Source organism: Bufo bufo, chromosome 6 (assembly GCF_905171765.1).
Source record: "Bufo bufo chromosome 6, aBufBuf1.1, whole genome shotgun sequence".
Lineage (NCBI taxonomy): Eukaryota > Metazoa > Chordata > Amphibia > Anura > Bufonidae > Bufo > Bufo bufo.
The window spans coordinates 84269615-84281815 of record NC_053394.1 but is presented as its reverse complement, the minus strand read 5'-3'; the positions used below and the strand labels follow the sequence as shown (position 1 = coordinate 84281815).

At 42.9% G+C, this 12201-nt stretch overlaps 1 protein-coding gene across 1 annotated transcript in view; it reads right to left on the bottom strand.

The window, feature by feature from the left end:
* SGMS1 (sphingomyelin synthase 1) overlaps positions 1-12201 on the bottom strand; it is a 322253-nt gene that overhangs the window by 150928 nt on the left and 159124 nt on the right. The window contains exon 2 of the mRNA XM_040435301.1: positions 9812-9881. The gene's annotated coding sequence lies outside the window, so the exon portion shown is untranslated. The remainder of the gene's footprint in view (positions 1-9811; positions 9882-12201) is intronic.

The window sequence follows — 12201 nt, the reverse complement described above, 5'->3', positions numbered from 1 at the left end:
ATTTATTGCCCTGATTCTGTAGATTACAGAAACACCCCATATGTGGTCGTAAACTGCTGTACGGGCCCACGGCAGGGCGCAGAAAGAAAGGAACGCCATATGGTTTTTGGAAGGCAGATTTCGCTGGGATAATTTTAAGTTGTCATGTCACATTTAAAGACCCACTGATGCACCCCTAGAGTAGAAACTCCCAAAAAATGACCCAATTTTGGAAACTACGTGATAAGGTGGCAGTTTTGTTGGTACTATTTTAGGGTACATATGATTTTTGGTTGCTCGATATTTTTGGCACAGTTTTTATTTTTTGTTATTTACAGTGTTAGGCTCCATTCAGACGTCCATAACGCATTTTGCGGACCGCACATTGCCGGCACTTAGAATATGCCTATTCTTGTCCGCAATTGCGGACAAGAATAGGACATGTAATATTTTTTTCGGGAACGGAATTGCGGACTCGGAAATCCGGGTCCGCAATTCCATATCCAGGCAGCACATCGTGCTGCCCCATAGAAATGAATAGGTCCGCAATTCCGTTACGCAAAATGCGAAACGAAATTGCGGACGTGTGAATGGGGCCTTAATCTGACAGGTTAGATCATGTGGTATTTTTATAGAGCAGGTTGTTACGGACGCGACAGTACCAAATATGACTTTTTTGGTTTCTTGTTCCAGTTGTACATGATAAAGCATTTTTGAAAAAAAAAGATTTTTTAGTGTCTCCATATTCTGAAAGCCATAGTTTTCTTAGTTTTTAGTGTCTCCATATTCTGAAAGCCATATTCCTCAGTGGACACTCTAGCCCCGAAACGCGTCTGGTCTGACCCCCCAAATACAACTTTATGTGAGTGCACCACATCGATCCTATCTAGGAATAACTCTGAACCGACTTGCAAAGTGTAGCCGGTCTGAAACTTCTGCCCGGAAGGTTGGGATATCTCATCTGGATCCAAACAAGCGGGACCGCGTGCAGCAACCAAGCTGCTAACAGGTGACTGATATCATCAACCGTGGGATTCACCCGACCGCAATAAGAAAACCGAGAGCAAGTTCCGATAGACGGCAGAGGTTTCTCCTATGTGTGAGAACCCTCCAACATCGGTAAGAGTGTTCCTTAACTAACTATTGACCTACTGCTGGATCTATTTCTGACCCAAAACGGGACGCCGCTGGGTCAGTGACCGAGCAAGATATTACCTATGACTGTCACAATTATACTATATAGCGTCACTACGCTATTTTAAATCGGCAACCAGTATCTGATTGACTTTAATCTGCTGTACCCGGACACTTAGAACTTTTGACCTATTAGGGTCAGTGAATTCTTATTCTATTTTTCACCAGATGATCACTGCTAACACTGCATTTTAACTATTACTAGACTGTTACTGATGTATCGCTATTGATGTAAGCCTTACTTCACCATTACCTACCCGCTTCATCTATTTGTATTGTGTCTGGAGTGAGGCTGTCAGGCACCATTATCCATGAGTGACTAATTTCTGCTACATTTTAGCCATAAATATGCACAATTTTTGTCCTGAGTGCTGCTGATAATATGGAAGTTATTTTAACTTATACTATCGTACTGTATATCATTGTATCGCATCTGTTATTTTAACTATTTTTAACTACTATAATAAACACTAGTTACCAAATATCTTAGGTGTGCCCAGTCATCTCCTTTATATTTCTGTCTTATGTAGGGGCTCATTTTTTTAGGTTTGAGATGACGGTTTGATTGGTTTTAGGGTGCATATGCCTTTTTGATCGCTTGGTATTACACTTTTTGTGATGTAAGGTGACAAAAATTGCTTTTTTGACACACTTTTTATATTTTTTTTTTATGGTGTTTACCTGAGGGGTTAGGTCATGTGATATTTTTATACAGCAGGTTCTTACAGACGCAGCGCTACCTAATATGTATACTTTTTTAAATTTATTTAAGTTTTACACAATAACAGCATTTTTTAAACAAAAAAAATCATGTTTTCGTGTCTCCATATTCTGAGTCATAGTTTTTTTTATTTTTTGGGCGATTGTCTTTGGTAGGATCTCATTATTTGCGGGATGAGAGGACAGTTTGATTGGTATGATTTTGGGGTGTGTAGGACTTTTTGATCGCTTAGTATTACACTTTTTGTGATGTAAGTATTACACTGTTTTTATATTTTTTATTTTTTATAGTGTTCACCTTAGGGGTTAGGTCATGTGATATTTTTATAGAGCAGGCTGTTACGGACGTGGCGATACCTAATATGTATACTTTTTTTATTTATTTAAAGGGTTTCTGTCAGGGGAAAAATCGTTATGTAGCTGACTGACATTAGCAATGTGCTAATGTCAGCAGTACATAACAGTATGTTTGTTAACTCCCTGCCTGCCACCGTTCTCCTAAAAAACAGACTTTTGAGGGATGAGGTGACGGTCAAATTGGCACTATTTTGGGGGGCGTATGACTTTTTGATCGCTTGGTGTTGTACTTTTTGGGTTTTTTTAGCACACTTTTTATAAAAATTTTTTGATGGTGTTCACCTGAGGGGGTTAGGTCATGTGATATTTTTATAGAGCCGGTCGATATGGATGCGGCGATACCTAATATGTCTACTTTATTTTTTTTTACTTTATTTTGGGAAAAGAATGCTTTTTTTTTTTTTACTTGAAACTTTCTAAAAAAATTGTAAAGCTTTATTTGAACTATTTTTTATTTTTTTTTCACTTAATTTTTTTGTCCCACTCTGGGACTTCAACTTTTGGTTGTCTGATCCCCTTTACAATGCATGACAATATATCTGTATTGTGATGCATTGGCTGTAAGTGTATTACCAGAGTAATATACTTACAGCCTGTGAGATCCAGGGGGCTTGATCTCACAGGGTTACATGGAAGGCAGCCATGATGCTGACCGTGGCACATCATTTCCAGCCTCGGATAACCCCTTTAAGCATCACATATTGTCCATTAAAATGACAAGGTTGCCTGTGCAGTAGAGGACAGGTCAGTCAGAGATCTTCCCGTTAGCTATGTTACGTGGATCTGAACAAAGGACCCCCACCATCCTATTATCAAAGAATTTCCTAATATAAAAATGGGTTTTCTAAACAGGACAACCCTTTAAGACAGACTGGTGGCTAGTGATATAACAACCATAGCCTTTTATAGAGAGGTTTTAAGGTGAAACCAAAACCGGCACGGATAGAGGGCAATGAGGCTTGGCCTGGAAGTAGCCCCGCTCTGCTGTAATAACCACCTTCAGGCTTTGTTTAGTCACGATTTCTAAGCCAAGAAATAAACATCACTTAAATCCACTGGCATAAGGGTAATGATTCTGCAATTAGTTGATGAAAAGAGCCATTACATACGGGAAACCATTCTTCACTGCCTAATGCAGTAGCCAGGCCTCGTGACGAGAAACACCGAAAAGGCCAAAGAAGAGGCCAAGACATGAAAGTGGCAATGTAACACAACAAGCAGTTATACAGCATATTATTATCCTCATACAAGGAAAATGATTGACTTATTGCCCTAAACCACAGCTATATAGACGTCATAGGGAGAAGCGGCTCTACTGCAAATTACACTGAACTTTGAAAAGGTCAAAAAGCCCCAGCGGCAAAAGTCAAAACCCTGACAGCAAGAGACTATACTACATCATATATGTTGGCTTGTGAATCTTATTTTTTCCATATTTTATTGAATATTTATTTTACCGATAAATATATTTTATTGAAAATATAGGATAGTAGGACGCACAGGGCTACTAGTTCACCAACCAGGGTGCTCACAGTCCAGTAGTATCACCCCACTACTAAATGAATGCTTAAAATGTATATAAAAGACTGGGCACACCTAAGAAATTTGGTCACTGCGTTTAATAAAGTTAATTGCGATAATATAGGTTAAGTCTAAAAACACATATGGCTAAAAATGACTCTAACAATCCCAAATAGCGAGAGCAATACACAAGATGTATAAAAAGTGAATACCACCTGTGGGTAAATGGCAATACACAGGGTATACAATAAAACATGTAAATAAATATAGTGAGGTTAGTACATCAATTGCTAAAAATGAATTCGAGATAAAATAATAAATATAGCATGGTAAATATTCTATAGCAGCATGGGTATATTGTACCAAATACTTGTAAGTTTGTTGCAGCAGTGCGAGTCCGGTGTGGCAACGTAAATCAAAGCTGCTGGCAACAGAAATGGTAGGTTAGTTCAGAGTTTGGTATTCGTTCCGATAAACCCAAAATCAAACACAAAGTCCAGCACAAAGTCTTCTTTATTTGCACCACATGTTAACACAGCCTCCAGAATAGGCCACCAACCAAAGTCATTAGGTCAAGGTGCATCCGAGACAACAGTGCCCGAGCTGTATGCAGCGCCGCTAGGTCAGTGATACAGCGGGAGGCCGCACAAAATGCGGAACGAAATTGTGGACGTGTGAATGGGGCCTTACAGTGGAAAATTGCAAAATAAAAAAAAAAATTGAGTAGGGTGTCCCCTGGAGGTCTTCTATGACTTCATGGGGGACATACTATGTAAAATAAAAAAAACATACACTATATGGACAAATGTACTGGGACACACTTCTTGTTGAATTCAGATGTTTCATTTAGAGCCATTGCCACAGGTGTATAAAATCCAGCACCTAGCCATGCGGTCTGGTTTTACAAGAATTTGTGAAAGAACAGGTTGTCCTAAAGAGCTCACTGAATTCGGGCGTATAGAGATATTGCACCATCAACTGTGAGTGGTATTATTGCAAAGTGGAAGCAAGTCACCCACAACGTGGCGGACCACATACTTTTCCAGAGCAGGATCATTGAACGCTCAGGAATGGGCGTTGTATGAACGCTGTGACTGGGCCTTGAGACTGTGGACTGAAACACTCCATTGCTCAGCAGTACAGTAGAGCTGTCATTAAAGAGGTTGTCCAGGGGGTAAAACATATTGGGAAAGGCATTGGAGGGGATCAATAAAAGGTCAATAAAATGAGCCACCCCTCATTCATTGCTGGTCTCTGCTTTCTGGTTCCATCTTGACATAAAGGAAATGCCTGGAGATACCTTCTCAGCTGATCACTTGCTGAGGGGATCACCACTGCAGCCAGTGATTGGTTGAGCATACCCAGGCATTTTCTACTTGTGGATATAGGACAAGGTAATACACACCAGTGACTGGAACAGGAGTGGCAGGGTAATGCCCCTTCCAGACAAGCAAGTTCCCTGCATCGGAATGGTAGCGTGAGTATGTGGCAGCTCCCGTCCTGACCTCCCAGGACTGACGGGGTGGCCTAGCATTATATTAGTTTATGATGCTATGTAACCCTTAGGCCCCTTTCACACGGGCGAGTATTCCACGCGGATGCGATGCGTGAGGTGAACGCATTGCACCCTCACTGAATACCGACCCATTCATTTCTATGGGGCTGTTCACATGAGCGGTGATTTTCACGCATCACTTGTGCGTTGCGTGAAAAACGCTAAATATAGAGCATGCTGCGATTTTCACAAGTGATGCGTGAAAATCACCGCTCATGTGAACAGCCCCATAGAAATGAATGGGTCGGTATTCAGTGAGGGTGCAATGCGTTCACCTCACGCATCGCATCCGCGTGGAATACTCGCCCGTGTGAAAGGGGCCTAAGGGTTACATAGCATCATAGAAGTGAATGGGGGTGCGTGAAAATCGCAAGCATCCGCAAGCAAGTTCGGATGCGGTGCGATTTTCACGCACGGTTGCTAGGAGACGATCGGGATGGAGACCCGATCATTATTATTTTCCCTTATAACATGGTTATAAGGGAAAATAATAGCATTCTGAATACAGAATGCATAGTAAAACAGCGCTGGAGGGGTTAAAAAAAATAAAATAAAATGTAACTCACCTTAGTCCACTTGATCGCGGCCCGGCATCTCCTTCTGTCTCCTTTGCTGAACAGGACCTGTGGTGAGCATTAATTACAGGTAAAGGACCTTTGGTGACGTCACTCCGGTCTTCACATGATCCATCACATGATCTTTTACCATGGTAATGAATCATGTGATGACCGGAGTGAAGGTGAGTTAAATTATATATATTTTTTTTAACCCCTCCAGTGCTATTTTACTTTGCAGTCTGTATTCAGAATGCTATTATTTTCCCTTATAACCATGTTATAAGGGGAAATAATACAATCTACAGAACACCGATCCCAAGGCCGAACTTCTGTGAAGAAGTTCGGGTTTGGGTACCAAACATGCGCGATTTTTCTCACGCGAGTGCAAAACGCATTACAATGTTTTGCACTCGCGCAGAAAAATCACGGGGGTTCCCGCAACGCACCCGCACATTTTCCTGCAACGCCTGTGTGAAAGAGGCCTTAGGCCCCTTTCACACGGGAAAGTATTCCGCGCGGATGCAATGCGTGAGTTGAACGCATTGCACCCGCACTGAATACCGACCCATTCATTTCTATGGGGCTGTTCACATGAGCAGTGATTTTCACGCATCACTTGTGCGTTGCGTGAAAATCGCAGCATGCTCTATATTCTGCGACAACGCAGGCCCCATAGAGGTGAATGGGGATGCGTGAAAATCGCAAGCATCCGCAAGCAAGTTCGGATGCGGTGCGATTTTTACGCACGGTTGCTAGGAGACAATCGGGATGGAGACCCGATCATTATTATTTCCCCTTATAACATGGTTTTAAGGGAAAATAATAGCATTCTGAATACAGAATGCAAAGTAAAATAGCGCTGGAGGGGTTAAAAAAAATATATATATAATTTTACTCCCCTTAGTACACTTGATCGCGTAGCCCGGCATCTCCTTCTGTCTTCATCTTTACTGTGTGGAGCAACAGGACCTGTGGTGACATCACTCCGGTCATCACATGATCCATCACATGATCTTTTACCATGGTGATGGATCATGTGATGGACCATATGATGACCGGAGTGACGTCACCACAGGTCCTGGAATGAAACGCATTACAATGTGCAAAACGCATTACAATGTTTTGCACTCGCACGGAAAAATCGCGGGGGTTCCCGTAAAGCACCCGCACATTTTCCCGCAACGCCCGTCTGAAAGAGGCCTTAGAGTTCTGGAATGTATTATATAACACTGACATAATGCTGTCAGTGTTATCTAATACATTCCATAAGCGTCCATTCACACGTCTGCATAATGGGTCGGCAATTTTGTGGGAACGGTGTGGACCCATTCATTTTCAATGGGGCCGCAAAAGATACGGAAAGCACATTGTATGCTGTCTGCATCCGCACTTCCATTCGGCAGCCCAGCAAAAAATTTTGCACGTCCTATTCTTGTCCGCAGCCACGGACAAGAAAAGGCATTTCTATTATAGTGCCAGCCATGTGCGGTTTGCAATATGCGGAAAGCACACGGCCAGTATCCGTGTTTTGCAGATCCGCAATTTTCAGTTGCGGATGTGTGAATCGACCGTTACTCTAATACATTCCAGAATCCCGTCAGTGCTGGGAGGTCAGGACAGCAGTTGCTGCATACTCACACTGCAAGACCAATGTGTGGAACTCGCTCATCTGAAAAGGCCTAATGGTGAAGGCAAGTATGGCTTTTTTTTTTTTATTCCACTTGGAGGCCTTTCCCGATCTATTCTGCTCCCCGGACAACCTCTACTTGTACTATCCCAGTCTATACAGAAAAAGGAGCTGCAGAATAATATACACTCACCTAAAGAATTATTAGGAACACCATACTAATACGGTGTTGGACCCCCTTTAGGTGAGTGTATATATATTTAGCAATGTAGAGAAGAAGCAGCACTTCAGTAAAATAAATCATTCTTACAAGTTGAAGACCACACTGTTAACTGTAGGTGGTATAGTTTTAAGGAAAATGTAGACAGATCCGAAACTCAGATAAAAACAAATTCCCACTGTCGCTTACGAGTTTCCTGCATACAAGCCCTTTCTCATAGCATAGGTATAGTTTTCACCCTAATTTCACGCAGTAAGGCCTCCTGCACACGAACATGTGCGCCCCGATGCCATATTGCGGACCGCATTTGCGGATCCGCACTACACGGGTGCAGTTCCGTGGGCATTCCGCATTACGGATGCGGACCCACTCACTTCAATGGGTCCGGAGATGTGGGATGGTGCAAGTCGGAAGCACAGAACGGAACCCTCCGGAAGCACTACGGAGTGCTTCCGTCGGGTTTCGTCCCTTACTTCCGTTTCGCAAAAAGATAGAACATGTCCTATCTTTTTGCGGAACGGCCGGATCGCGGACCCATTAAAGTGAATGGGCCCGCGATCCGCTGCAGGCTGCCATACGGACTGTGTTCGTGCATTGCGGCCCGTAGCACGACCACTGGGCGCACACGTTCATGTACAGGAAGCCTAATACAATGACATCCCCGATAGTGGGCAGATGTGCATGTTAGCAATTCCAAGTTTCTTTGACAGATCCAGATCCTTTCTATATTGTCTTTCTGGGACAGTTATGATCTTTATATTAGGGTTGTCACGATACCAAAATTTTGATTCGACTTCGATACCGTAAAAAAGTATTGTGATACTCCAATGCAAAAAATACCATGCAAAAAATAAATAAAACACCCCAAAAAAGCCACGTGCATTCTGCTTTTTTTGGAACGTCCAGCCCATAATCGAACAGTCCTATCCTATTTTTTGGAGGTGCAAGGTGACTAGAAAATGGCGAATCGCGCAATTTATTTATTTATTTTTTCTGTTACGGCGTTCACCGCTTAGGAGATATTTTTTTATATTTTAATAGTTTGTGGACTTTTCAGACGTGGCGATATGTAATATGTTTATTTATTTATTTTTTATATGTAAAATTGGGAAAGGGGGTGATTTATACTTAATATTTTTTTCTTTTTTTATTTAATAACTATTTCCCCCTTAGGGGCAAGATCATGGGATCTTTTAATCCCTTGTCCTATTCACCCTTCAAAGAGCTCTATCAGGGTGAATAGGACTTCACACTCTCCCTGCTGCTCTGTGCTTTGTGCACACAGCAGCATGGAGCTGACTATGGCAGCCAGGGCTTCAGTAGCGTCCTGGCTGCCATGGTAACCGATCGGAGCCCCAGGATTACATTGCTGGGGCTTCGATCGGAACTGCCACTGCCATGAATGAGGAGGAGGGGAGGGGACCTTGTGGCCACTGCCACCAATTACTTAATACTGGGGGGTTGGGGGCGCACTGCGCCACCAATGATTTAATACTGGGGGGTTGTTTTCAAACCTTTAATACAAATACAGGAGGCGGGTGCCAGCGGCAGAATCACATAGCCAGCACCCGACCTCTATGGCAGGGAGCTGCGATCAGCCTCCTGTTTTTGTATTAATGGTTTAGTTATCATCATTGGTGGCGCAGTTGCCACAGCCCCTGCCCTCCTCCGCCCGTCTCTCTCCTCATTGGTGGCAGCGGCACAGGGGGAGGGAAAGAGTGACTCCTTCTCCCCTGTGCTGCTGAGGGAACATGGAGCGAGCTGAGAGCAGCGCGCTCCATGTTCTCTGATACTAGGCTGTGCAGTAGCGGTAAATGGCAAATCCCGGTATCGAATCAATACCGGTACAAAAGTATCGATAACCCTACTTTATATGGCGCCGGAACAGCGGTGAGCATATATACTCTGTGCTCATTGCGTGTAACCAGGTGACAGTATTCACAAGTTCTAGATATCGCTCTTACATATTCCATTCTTGAATTCTACCTTAATATGTTCAAACAAAAGTAAAGGATGGCTCTCATGCTGAACAGGCACTGATCAAGGTCCTGCAAATGCGCATATAGATAATGAAAACTTACCTCAAATGATTTCACGGCCTGCTCCTTGATCTTTTTAAATCCATGCTGTACTCGTTGTCAACATATGTTACTGTAGAGAAAAGATAAATGTGCTAAGTACAGAGAAAAGTTCTACAATATTACAGTCCTGATCAAAAGTTTAAGACCACTTGAAAATTGGCAAAAAAATCATATTTTACATTGTTGGATCTTAACAAGGTTCCAATTCGAGCTTCAACATGCAACGAGAAGAAATGAGAGTGAGACAAAACATTTTTTGAGCATTCAATTAAATTAGAAAATAACGATTAAACTGAAACAGGCTGTTTTTCAGCTGATCCAAATTTTAGGACCATATGCCTTTAAAAGGCCAAATCTGTGCAAAGATGTGGATTCATTGTCATTTTCTGTCAGGTAGTCACACATTGTGATGGCAAAGGCAAAAAAAACTCTCCCTTTTTGAACGTGGTCGGGTTGTTGAACTGCATAAGCAGGGTCTCTCACAGCGCGCCATCGCTGCTGAGGTGGGACGCAGTAAGACAGTCATTTGAAATTTCTTAAATGATCCTAAGGGTTATGGAACAAAAAAGTCAAGTGGAAGACCCAAAAAAAATTCATCAGCACTGAGCCGGAGGATCCAATTGGCTGTCCGTCAAGACACTGGACGATCCTCGACCCAAATGAAGGCCCTTACTGGTGCTGACTGCAGCCCCATAACCATCAGACGGCATCTGAGACTGAAGGGCTTCAAAAACAAAAAACATCTTCAAAGACCTCATCTCCTTGAACGCCACAGAACTGCTCGTTTGGACTTTGCAAGAGAGCACCAAACATGGGACATTCAAAGGTGGAAGAAAGTTTTATTCTCTGATGAGAAAAAATTTAACCTTGATGGTCCTGATGGTTTCCAACGTTACTGGCATGACAAGCAGATCCCACCTGAGATGTTTTCTACGCGCCCAGTGGAGGGGGCGCCATAATGGTCTGGGGTGCTTTTTCCTTCAGTGGAACAATGGAGCTTCAGGAAGTGCAGGGGCGTCAAACGGCCGCTGGCTATGTCCAGATGTTGCAGAGAGCATTCCTCATGACTGAGGGCCCTCGTCTGTGTGGTAACGACTGGGTTTTTCAACAGGACAACGCTACAGTACACAATGCCTGCAGGACAAGGGACTTCTTCCAGGAGAATAACATCACTCTTTTGGCCCATCCTGCGTGTTCCCCTGATCTAAATCCAATTAAGAACCTTTGGGGATGGATGGCAAGGGAAGTTTACAAAAATGGACAACAGTTCCAGACAGTAGATGGCCTTCGTGCGGCCGTCTTCACCACTTGGAGAAATGTTCCCACTCACCTCATGGAAACGCTTGCATCAAGCATGCCGAAACCAATTTTGGAAGTGATAAACAATAACGGCGGAGCTACTCATTACTGAGTTCATGTTTGGAAGTTGGATTTCTGTTTTGGGGGGTTTAGTTTTTTTTTTGGAGGTGTGGTCCTAAACTTTTGATCAGCTGAAAAACAGCCTGTTTCAGTTTATTCATTGTTTTCATTAAATAGAATGCTCAAAAAATGTTTTGTCTCACTCCCATTTCTTCTTGTTGCATGTTGAAGCTCTACTTGGAACCTTGTTAAGATCCAGCCATGCTAAATAGGATTTTTTGCCATTTTTCAAGTGGTCTTAAACTTTTGATCAGGACTGTATATGCAACCACATCACTTAAAAAAGCATTTCCTCCTAAAATAAAATTAAAAATCACTATTCTGTCAGTTTGCTTCTATGAAAACTAGGTGACAACCAACACTGCCGCCACTGTAGAGCTAAAGACGCCCATAGGCTGAATACTCGTTCAGCCATCAGGTATTGTTTTGGACTCCCCCCATATAGACAGATGCTTAGCTCAACCAAGGGGGGTGAGACACCTCTGGGGGCAGCTTATCTCCTTATTCTTGGGAAGAGAAGAATCAAGTGTTGAAATGCAACATGTCTGATCCTTCATTTCCCGACATCACCTTTTGAGGAAAAGTTGGCACCATACCCCCCTCCCCCCGTACACACATCACAGTCAAAATCACTGGGTCTGGACGACTTTTAATGGAATATGCATTTGGAGTTGTAGTTGTCTCCATTTTGATCATGCTCTTCTAATAATCCCATCTTTCCCCACGGGTCGATTTGAACAAGTGCAGAATATAGCGGTAGGCTGCTTTCCCTGATCTCATTTGAGGCCAGTTAGGACAAGGTGAGTAAGTATCATATAGAGTAGGTTCCCGTCCAAAAGAGGTCACCTTGCCATAGTGGAGGGGTACAAATGATTTGGATCAAAATGTATTTGCCATGTACATCATATTCATTTTACATAGTGAAATTAGCATTAGGCCTCATGCACACGACAGTTGCTTTTTGCGTCCGC